The sequence below is a fragment of the Parasteatoda tepidariorum genome, chromosome 10 (genome assembly GCF_982258835.1).
Source record: "Parasteatoda tepidariorum strain Cologne lab strain chromosome 10, Ptep-v5.0, whole genome shotgun sequence".
NCBI classification, from domain to species: Eukaryota; Metazoa; Arthropoda; class Arachnida; order Araneae; family Theridiidae; genus Parasteatoda; species Parasteatoda tepidariorum.
Window position 1 is genome coordinate 4,068,776 of NC_141764.1, and position 12,083 is coordinate 4,080,858.

The 12,083-nt window shown below is 28.5% G+C and overlaps 1 protein-coding gene across 3 annotated transcripts in view; it reads left to right on the top strand.

The window, feature by feature from the left end:
* Positions 1-3,317, top strand: part of LOC147802085 (serine/threonine-protein kinase mig-15-like) — a 38,409-nt gene extending 35,092 nt beyond the window's left edge. For all 3 annotated transcript variants that reach the window (XM_087153759.1, XM_087153758.1, XM_087153760.1), the window contains one exon: positions 2,756-3,317. The gene's annotated coding sequence lies outside the window, so the exon portion shown is untranslated. The remainder of the gene's footprint in view (positions 1-2,755) is intronic.
* Positions 3,318-12,083: the final 8,766 nt, after the last annotated feature.

Consider the following 12,083-nt stretch of genomic DNA (forward strand, 5'->3'; position numbering starts at 1 on the left):
AATCTCAAGCTGTCATTACAATTGTTATACAAATTTTAAGATGTATGCGCTTAAGATGTATTTTCATATGTTTACAAATTTTAAGATGAATGGTAATAGTATAGTTTAAGATGTATGGACAATTTTTTTATTTTACCCTGCTGCATAGCTGCCAACTCTACTGGATCTACCAGCAGACTACTGGATTTTGCCATTTTCTTCTGGCTTTTCTACATTTAGATCTATAATTTTTGTACATTTTAGATCTATAATTGAGTTTTCAAAAAATCGCCCATTAAAATAGAGATTTTACTCAATTTATTGCTGGGTTGAATATTTTAAAAAGTATTACTAATACATAATGAAATGGACCTGGCAGGAATCAGTTTAGGGCTTTTCTTTTTCTTTGCTCTAAAAATTTGTTTCTTTTTTTCAGAACTCCCTTTTTAAATTAAATCTTTTAACTATCAATAATTATTTACTGGTCTACTACTTTTTAAAATTATAAAAAAATTTCGAATTCATTTAATGCCAATCATAAAGAAAAAATATTGCAGACCACTTATAGACATTATGGTAATAAAGTTTTTGTATTTTGATGACAATAAAAATCCCTAAAATTCCCTATATGTAAAATATTTAGTATATTATGCAGCAGTTACCATGAAATTTATAATATTTCTTATCCATCTTGATTGCTGTGCTGCAGGAAACAAATATTGTTACTGTTGTAAAAACTTTTATATATTTTGTACAAAGACTTATCTAATATAAACTAATCAAGAACAAAAATTTTCAATAATGTTAAAATCAACTCATAAAGGGTCAGGATGGTAATGACAGCAATAAAAATAGTTCAACTTACTTTATTCAATATACCTAAACAGGATTGCTAAATATTTCCATACAAATATTCTTTTTTCGTTCTAAATCAGCTGCTACTGAAACTGTTGAAAAGGCTAGGAAGTCAAACTCAGTGCAAAAATATTTTTAAAATGCAGTGAAACATAAGGAAAAGACTTAAAATTTTTAATATTTGTGGTAATCATATTTTTTTTTCCTTCATGATCAATTTTAATTTTTATTTAAAGAATGGATAGAGCATGAAAGACCTTTTAGTATTTATATTTATCCTGATTAAAGGAAGGTAGCATGTAGCTCTGTAAAGTGCATGCAAATGACGAATAAATACAAACAGAAATTAGATGAAAATACTTTCTTCTGTGTCTTCTGTTAACAGGACATTAAATAGCACAATTCCAGAAAAGCCGTTCCCAATTTTTTTTTTTTGGCTATGAAGCCCTAACTGATTAAATAGTCCGCTAATAATTAGGGTAAAAAACTTTATTTTTATTTTGAACTTTAAGTATTTAAAAGGAGAAAAAAATTTTCATCGTTTTATATTTAATAATCTTAATTTAGGTTTTACTCGTATGTTTAACAGTTGAATATACACTGATGTTGAAAATAGTTATTAGGGAAACATATTTCTTTATTAAAAAAAAAATCTGTTATTTTATTTTGATTTGAAAGGCGCAATGTTAAATACTATTGCAAATTCTTATAAATGCATGTTTTTTTTCATACTTTTATAAAATTGTTGTTAGAAAAATTAGATATTTTTTTTTAAATTTTCATTTCCCCATTTTTTGGCATATTACTTTAAATATAATTACAGATTTCAAAAACTGTTCAAAAAGTCTCAACTGTCAAAACTCTTTCACGGAACCCCTAACATCATTTGGAAACCGTTGTTCTAGAGTGTGATCCATATATATATATTTGAATTTGCAAACTATTTTTAATGTATTTTAAGATATTTTAATTGAACTCCAGCCAACTGAATCCATGAATTGTATCATTAAGAATGAGCCATAATTACGTTATTAAATAATATTAATTAATTAAAATAACTTTCATCTTGAATCGAAACAAAGATATCTCACTTGTACAATAGCCACCCTTGTACATGAAAATATTCATTTTTATTTTATTTATTTATTTATTTATTTCAAATGATTGACTGTGAACAATTTTGGTTATGGATAACTTGAGCTGAGATCCTAAAGTATTTGTACTCAGTTAAAACTTTACATAGTACTGCCCTGATATCTTGTGTCTGGTCATTCTAGACTAGCTCTCTGTCAATTTACATAAAGGAAAGTCTGGCATTTCAATATTGAACAAAATTAGTCATGAAATGTCATGATTTTAACTATTTAAAAGAAAAAAATCATGGAAAGTTCATAGATTTAGGTGGCCAAAAAATCGTATTTTTTAAAACGGAATCCCCCTTCCCCAATTTCACAGATTTCCTATGCTCCAAATATCTGAATTAGTAACAAAATCCCCACTCACAGTCAGATTTCAATAAGATTTAAAATGTTTTTTTTTCCTTTCCTGTTCTTTATTAAATTATGGTGTTCTTTGAAAAAATGAAAGAAAGAACAACATTTCTAGAAGTAATTATCTTTTAAACTCCAGTGATTCAGAAGGGCTTAAGGATTTTGAACTATAATTTCTTTTTAATAAAAAGTAATTAGGAAAGAATAAAATTATTACTTGAGAGTGGTTATAAATGAAATATTTTTCGACTCTTGCGCAGTGATACTGAGATTTTTTGGTTTAGGTATTGTTACAGAAATCTACCTATTAAATTTTAGACCTATTAAAATTTTTTTAAATGATTTAAGTCTTAAAGAAATATTCAATGCTAATAGTTTTAAATTTAGTGTTTTCAATGTAAAGTTTAACTTTTTCTCTCTTATAATTTTAGCTTCGTCTGGGCTGCTGGATAATGCAAATGGAAAATGACATTCTGGTAGAATACGAGGGCCCGTAAGTTCGATCCTGACAGAAAACAAAACAACTGATGTGTATATGCTGTTAGATTCTCTTTAAATCTGCCGGAGCTGAAAGTCCTCTTGTTGTTGTGCAGAAGTTTGAAGATCTCTGTGTGATTCATCCCTGCTGTGTGTTTGTGTGGTTACTGTTGCTGACAATTTTATAAAATCTTTCAATAAAGCAGATTCATCAGTTTATTGCTCTGATATATAGTTGCTCATAAACAAAAAAATGCAATTGAGGGGAAAAGAACTGCATGAAATAAATTACTGTAAAATTTTGTAATTCTTTTTATTAGAAAATAATAATAAAAATGATAACACATAGTCCAACTGTTGCTTTTTGCAATAAAAATTATTTTATTTAATGTCAAATATGTGTTCTTAAGGATTATATGTTTATGTTAAACAATGACGGTAAAAATATATTGCTTTTATAGTTGAGTGAAGTTTATATTGTGTTTTGTTTTAAAATAAAATAATTAAATTGTGAAATAATGTTTGTCATGATTTGGTTTGATTCATTTTTTTTATTCTTAACTACTGCATTGGGTAATTTATACAGCAACTTTATAATAAATCTTCAAAATTTTAGAAAATGGGGTAGGCAGATATGTGTTCATTAATAAAACTTAATAAGATATAATGTTGGAAATTTTTTTATAGTCATGATAGTAATGTTTAAGTATTTTGAAATTAGATGAAGTTAAAATTCGGTTTCTTTAAAATTTAATTTTAATATCATTGTTAAACATTAACTCCAGCTTATGAGCATTTATACTACTAGCATTGTATTTTTCACTTAATTTTGAATTATTTAGTTCAAATTTAAGATAAGAAGTGAATATTTTTATGATGTTTAAAATAATGATAATAGTAAAAATTTCTTTGGCTTAATATTTAAAATTTAGCTGAACATTTATTTACATTATTGTTAAAGCAAAAAATTTAAACCAACGTAGAGTAGAATCTTGTTTGTTTAAGTTTTCATCAGTAAGGTTCTTTGCAAAGCAAGTTTTTAAATGCATAATATAGTTTTTTTTTTATGGCTGATTGATCAATACCAGAAAATTGACTCTAGCATCTGCTTAATTTTTTTAAATTTATTTTCTGAAAAGCTCTGTTTAAAATGTTTACATATTACACCTGCTTTTTTCTAAACCTATTTATGTCATAACGCATAATCTATAATCAGCGAAATAAAAGCAATGGAATTGTTTCAAACAAAAATCTTATTTGAATCTTAATTTGAATTTTCAAACAAAAATCTGAATTTTTTTAATTTGAATTTTCAAACAAAAATCTGAATTTTTTTATAGCAACGTTCTCAAAAGAGTAATGGATTGTAGTCAAATTTTGATCATTCATGCTGAAAGCAACTTTTAAAAAATAATGTAAAAAATGTTATTATATTTTCGTCTCATTCTTGTATGCAAGTATATGTTAGTGCAAATTTAATTTAGATAAAATATTATATTTACTGACAGTTTTGAAATTAAATTGCTATGTAAATTTTTTGCAAAAATTGTTGGTTTAGTACATAACACCTTTAAATAATTATCAAATTGATGAAAATTTCTGAAGTACCCATAAAAGTTATTCTTACATTATAAGAAAAATAATTCCAATTTTCATAGTATTAGTTGCTTTCCTGGTTTCTCTCCGTGGAAAAATTTCTAGGTTGCGTTTGGGTTTTGTTTCAGGTGTTTTGTTAAATAAAATTTCAGATACTGAAAGAATAAAGCTATGTAAGTATTTCTACATTTAATTTCTGTAAAAGAAGAAGGGGCAGAAAATGGGTAAATTTGTTGAAGTAAGTAATTTGAATATTTTTAAATTTTGTTCTTTATTGTGTCAATTATTACAAGAAATGACCACTTAAAAATTGAACAATTTTATTTTAATATTATAAGAAGAAAAAAATTTTAAGTTTAAATTTCCACTCAGTTCAAATGTAAATATATAACTTTATAATTATGTAGTGTGGTTTTTATTACATAATTTCAGAATATAAATAATTAATCTTAATTGTGAGATTAAAAATGGCTTAAGTTACAGCTTTTATAAACAAGTTTTACAAACTAACAAATTCAATTAAAATTTTGATAAGAAAGGCTCTTTTCTAAAAAAAAAATTAAGAATACATTTTTAAATTAATGATTTTAAAATTATTAATGATACAAAATTCATATCGATTGAATTTTCGAGTGTCGATATTCAAAAAACTTTATACCCTACTTAAAACCCTGCGAGTGTCGATATTCAAAAAATTTGAATATCGACACTCGCAGGGTTTCGAACCCATGGCCTCCGGGACCAATTCTAATGCCAATTCTAATTTGGGACCAATTCCATGGCCAATTCTAATTTTGGGCGGAGTTTCTAATTTATAGGTTAATATTATAGGGAGTTACGGGGTGTGATGTGTGCGTGCCTAATGATATGACTTCTGTCCCTTTTTCAGCCTTTATTCACTGTTTAACAAAGAAAAATATTTCTTTTCACATATAGAAGACTTTATTCGCTTTTAAATATTGAAAAGAAGTTAAAAATATAATATAAATTAAAATAAATAAAAATTATCCGAAATGTATCCGTTTATTAGCTATTATTCGCTATTTCCCAAAGAAAAAATTGTTTTTTTTATATACAGAACACTTGATACAGGTTAAAATATCAAAAAATATATTTAAAAAATAATATAAAGAAAAGAAAAATTTGAATATCGACACTCGCAGGGTTTCGAACCCATGGCCTCCGGGACAACAAATCTAACTTGCCACACAGCTTTACCAACTGCGCCATGACTCATATGCCTGCCCCGCCAATATTTAGCTTAAAACACCTCCTCCCGGATAGTAAACAAAACTTATTTTGGCAGATTGTGGGCCCACTAATTGGTATATAAAAAAATCCTTCGGTACAATTGTGTCATACATTAAATTCTAATTTTGGGCGGAGTTTCTAAGTTATAGGTTAATATTATAGGGAGTTACGGGGTGTGATGTGTGCTTGCCTAATGATATGACTTCTGCCCCTTTTTCAGCCTTTATTCACTGTTTAACAAAGAAAAATATTTCTTTTCACTTATAGAAGACTTTATTCGCTTTTAAATATTGAAAAGAAGTTAAAAATATAATATAAATTAAAATAAATAAATAAATAAAAATTATCCGAATTGTATCCGTTTATTAGCTATTATTCGCTATTTCCCAAAGAAAAAATTGTTTTTTTTTATATACAGAACACTTGATACAGGTTAAAATATCAAAAAATATATTTAAAAAAATAATATAAAGAAAAGAAAAATTTGAATATCGACCCTCGCCGGGTTTCGAACCCATGGCCCCCGGGACAGCAAATCTAACTTGCCACGCAGCTTTACCAACTGCGCCATGCTTCACATGCCTACTCCGCGAATATTTAGCTTAAAACGCCTTATCCCGGTTAGTAAACAAAACTTACTTTGGCCCACTGTGGGCCCACTAATTAGTCTTTAAAAAAATCCTTCGGTAAAATTGTTCCATATATTAAATTCTAATTTTGGGCGGAGTTTGAAATTTATAAGTTAATATTATAGGGAGTTATGGGGTGTGATGTGTGCGCGCCTAATGATATGACTTCTGTCCCGTTTCCAGCCTTTATTCGCTCTTTAACAAAGAAAAATATTTTTTTCACATATAGAAGACTTTATTCGCTTTAAAATATTGAAAAGAAGTTAAAAAAATAATATAAATTAAAATAAATAAATAAATAAAATTTATCCGTTTATTAGCTATTATACGCTATTTCCCAATGAAAAAATAGTTTTTTTTTTTATACAGAACTTGATACGGGTTAAAATATCAAAAAATAAATTAAAAAAAATAATGTAAAGAAAAGAAAAAATTTGAATATCGACACTCGCTGGGTTTCGAACCCATGGCCTCCGGGACAACAAATCTAACTTGCCACACAGCTTTACGAACTGCGCCATGATTCATATGCCTGCGCAGCCAATATTTAGCTTAAAACACCTCCTCCCGGATAGTAAACAAAACTTATTTTGGCAGATTGCGGGCCCACTAATTGGTATATAAAAAAATCCTTCGGTACAATTGTTTCATACATTAAATTCTAATTTTGGGCGGAGTTTGAAATTTATAAGTTAATATTATAGGGAGTTATGGGGTGTGATGTGTGCGTGCTTAATGACATGACTTCTGTCCCGTTTCCAGCCTTTATTCGCTCTTTAACAAAGAAAAATATTTTTTTACATATAGAAGACTTTATTCGCTTTAAAATATAGAAAAGAAGTTAAAAAAATAATATAAATTAAAATAAATAAATAAATAAAATTTATCCGTTTATTAGCTATTATACGCTATTTCCCAATGAGAAAATAGTTTTTTTTATATACAGAACACTTGATACGGGTTAAAATATCAAAAAATAAATTAAAAAAAATAATGTAAAGAAAAGAAAAAATTTGAATATCGACACTCGCTGGGTTTCGAACCCATGGCCTCCGGGACAATAAATCTAACTTGCCACATAGCTTTACCAACTGCGCCATGATTCATATGCCTGCGCAGCCAATATTTAGCTTAAAACACCTCCTCCCGGATAGTAAACAAAACTTATTTTGGCAGATTGTGGGCCCACTAATTGGTATATAAAGAAATCCTTCGCTACAATTGTTTCATACATTAAATTCTAATTTTGGGCGGAGTTTGAAATTTATAAGTTAATATTATAGGGAGTTATGGGGTGTGATGTGTGCGCGCCTAATGATAAGACTTCTGTCCCGTTTCCAGCCTTTATTCGCTCTTTAACAAAGAAAAATATTTTTTTCACATATAGAAGACTTTATTCGCTTTAAAATATTGAAAAGAAGTTAAAAAAATAATATAAATTAAAATAAATAAAAAAATAAAATTTATCCGTTTATTAGCTATTATTCGCTATTTCCTAAAGAAAAAAATTTTTTTTATATACTGAACAGTTGATACAGGTTAAAATATCAAAAAATATAATTAAAAAAATAATGTAAAGAAAAAATAAATTTGAATATCGACACTCGCAGGGTTTCGAATCCATGGCCTCCGGGACAACAAATCTAACTTGCCACACAGCTTTACCAACTGCGCCATGATTCATATGCCTGCCCCGCCAATATTTAGCTTAAAACACCTCCTCCCGGATAGTAAACAAAACTTATTTTGGCAGATTGTGGGCCCACTAATTGGTATATAAAAAAATCCTTCGGTACAATTGTTTCATACATTAAATTCTAATTTTGGGAGGAGTTTGAAATTTATAAGTTAATATTATAGGGAGTTACGGGGTGTGATGTGTGCGTCACCTGATGATATGACTTCTGTCCATTTTTCAGCCATTATTCACTCTTTAGCAAAGACAAAGATTTCTTTCCTCATATAGAACAATTAATTTGCTTTAAAATATTGAAAAGAAGTTAAAAAAATATTATAAATTAAAATAAATAAATAAATAAAATTTATCCGTTTATTAGCTATTATACGCTACTTCCCAATGAAAAAATAGTTTTTTTTTATATACAGAACTTGATACGGGTTAAAATATCAAAAAATAAATTAAAAAAAATAATGTAAAGAAAAGAAAAAATTTGAATATCGACACTCGCTGGGTTTCGAACCCATGGCCTCCGGGACAACAAATCTAACTTGCCACACAGCTTTACCAACTGCGCCATGATTCATATGCCTGCGCAGCCAATATTTAGCTTAAAATACCTCCTCCCGGATAGTAAACAAAACTTATTTTGGCAGATTGTGGGCCCACTAATTGGTATATAAAAAAATCCTTCGGTACAATTGTTTCATACATTAAATTCTAATTTTGGGCGGAGTTTGAAATTTATAAGTTAATATTATAGGGAGTTATGGGTTGTGATGTGTGCGTGCCTAATGACATGACTTCTGTCCCGTTTCCAGTCTTTATTCGCTCTTTAACAAAGAAAAATATTTTTTTAACATATAGAAGACTTTATTCGCTTTAAAATATTGAAAAGAAGTTAAAAAAATAATATAAATTAAAATAAATAAATAAATAAAATTTATCCGTTTATTAGCTATTATACACTATTTCCCAATGAAAAAATAGTTTTTTTTTATATACAGAACACTTGATACGGGTTAAAATATCAAAAAATAAATTTAAAAAAATAATGTAAAGAAAAGAAAAAATTTGAATATCGACACTCGCTGGGTTTCGAACCCATGTCCTCCGGGACAACAAATCTAACTTGCCACACAGCTTTACCAACTGCGCCATGATTCATATGCCTGCGCAGCCAATATTTAGCTTAAAACACCTCCTCCCGGATAGTAAACAAAACATATTTTGGCAGATTGTGGGCCCACTAATTGGTATATAAAAAAATCCTTCGGTACAAATGTTTCATACATTAAATTCTAATTTTGGGCAGAGTTTGAAATTTATAAGTTAATATTATAGGGAGTTATGGGGTGTGATGTGTGCGTGCCAAATGATATGACTTCTGTCCCTTTTTCAGCCTTTATTCACTGTTTAACAAAGAAAAATATTTCTTTTCACTTATAGAAGACTTTATTCGCTTTTAAATATTGAAAAGAAGTTAAAAATATAATATAAATTAAAATAAATAAATGAATAAAAATTATCCGAAATGTATCCGTTTATTAGCTATTATTCGCTATTTCCCAAAGAAAAAAAATTTTTTTTATATACAGAACAGTTGATACAGGTTAAAATATCAAAAAATATAATTAAAAAAATAATGTAAAGAAAAGAATAAATTTGAATATCGACACTCGCAGGGTTTCGAATCCATGGCCTCCGGGACAACAAATCTAACTTGCCACACAGCTTTACCAACTGCGCCATGATTCATATGCCTACTCCGCGAATATTTAGCTTAAAACGCCTTATCCCGGTTAGTAAACAAAACTTATTTTGGCAGATTGTGGGCCCACTAATTGGTATATAAAAAAATCCTTCGGTACAATTGTTTCATACATTAAATTCTAATTTTGGGAGGAGTTTGAAATTTATAAGTTAATATTATAGGGAGTTACGGGGTGTGATGTGTGCGTCACCTGATGATATGACTTCTGTCCATTTTTCAGCCATTATTCACTCTTTAGCAAAGACAAAGATTTCATTCCTCATATAGAACACTTAATTTGCTTTAAAATATTGAAAAGAAGTTAAAAAAATAATATAAATTAAAATAAATAAAAAAATAAAATTTATCCGTTTATTAGCTATTATTCGCTATTTCCTAAAGAAAAAAATTTTTTTTATATACTGAACAGTTGATACAGGTTAAAATATCAAAAAATATAATTAAAAAAATAATGTAAAGAAAAAATAAATTTGAATATCGACACTCGCAGGGTTTCGAATCCATGGCCTCCGGGACAACAAATCTAACTTGCCACACAGCTTTACCAACTGCGCCATGATTCATATGCCTGCCCCGCCAATATTTAGCTTAAAACACCTCCTCCCGGATAGTAAACAAAACTTATTTTGGCAGATTGTGGGCCCACTAATTGGTATATAAAAAAATCCTTCGGTACAATTGTTTCATACATTAAATTCTAATTTTGGGAGGAGTTTGAAATTTATAAGTTAATATTATAGGGAGTTACGGGGTGTGATGTGTGCGTCACCTGATGATATGACTTCTGTCCATTTTTCAGCCATTATTCACTCTTTAGCAAAGACAAAGATTTCTTTCCTCATATAGAACACTTAATTTGCTTTAAAATATTGAAAAGAAGTTAAAAAAATAATATAAATTAAAATGAATAAATAAATAAAATTTATCCGTTTATTAGCTATTATACGCTATTTCCCAATGAAAAAATAGTTTTTTTTTTATATACAGAACTTGATACGGGTTAAAATATCAAAAAATAAATTAAAAAAAATAATGTAAAGAAAAGAAAAAATTTGAATATCGACACTCGCTGGGTTTCGAACCCATGGCCTCCGGGACAACAAATCTAACTTGCCACACAGCTTTACCAACTGCGCCATGATTCATATGCCTGCGCAGCCAATATTTAGCTTAAAATACCTCCTCCCGGATAGTAAACAAAACTTATTTTGGCAGATTGTGGGCCCACTAATTGGTATATAAAAAAATCCTTCGGTACAATTGTTTCATACATTAAATTCTAATTTTGGGCGGAGTTTGAAATTTATAAGTTAATATTATAGGGAGTTATGGGTAGTGATGTGTGCGTGCCTAATGACATGACTTCTGTCCCGTTTCCAGTCTTTATTCGCTCTTTAACAAAGAAAAATATTTTTTTAACATATAGAAGACTTTATTCGCTTTAAAATATTGAAAAGAAGTTAAAAAAATAATATAAATTAAAATAAATAAATAAATAAAATTTATCCGTTTATTAGCTATTATACACTATTTCCCAATGAAAAAATAGTTTTTTTTTATATACAGAACACTTGATACGGGTTAAAATATCAAAAAATAAATTTAAAAAAATAATGTAAAGAAAAGAAAAAATTTGAATATCGACACTCGCTGGGTTTCGAACCCATGTCCTCCGGGACAACAAATCTAACTTGCCACACAGCTTTACCAACTGCGCCATGATTCATATGCCTGCGCAGCCAATATTTAGCTTAAAACACCTCCTCCCGGATAGTAAACAAAACATATTTTGGCAGATTGTGGGCCCACTAATTGGTATATAAAAAAATCCTTCGGTACAAATGTTTCATACATTAAATTCTAATTTTGGGCAGAGTTTGAAATTTATAAGTTAATATTATAGGGAGTTATGGGGTGTGATGTGTGCGTGCCAAATGATATGACTTCTGTCCCTTTTTCAGCCTTTATTCACTGTTTAACAAAGAAAAAAATTTCTTTTCACTTATAGAAGACTTTATTCGCTTTTAAATATTGAAAAGAAGTTAAAAATATAATATAAATTAAAATAAATAAATGAATAAAAATTATCCGAAATGTATCCGTTTATTAGCTATTATTCGCTATTTCCCAAAGAAAAAAAATTTTTTTTATATACAGAACAGTTGATACAGGTTAAAATATCAAAAAATATAATTAAAAAAATAATGTAAAGAAAAGAATAAATTTGAATATCGACACTCGCAGGGTTTCGAATCCATGGCCTCCGGGACAACAAATCTAACTTGCCACACAGCTTTACCAACTGCGCCATGATTCATATGCCTACTCCGCGAATATTTAGCTTAAAACGCCTT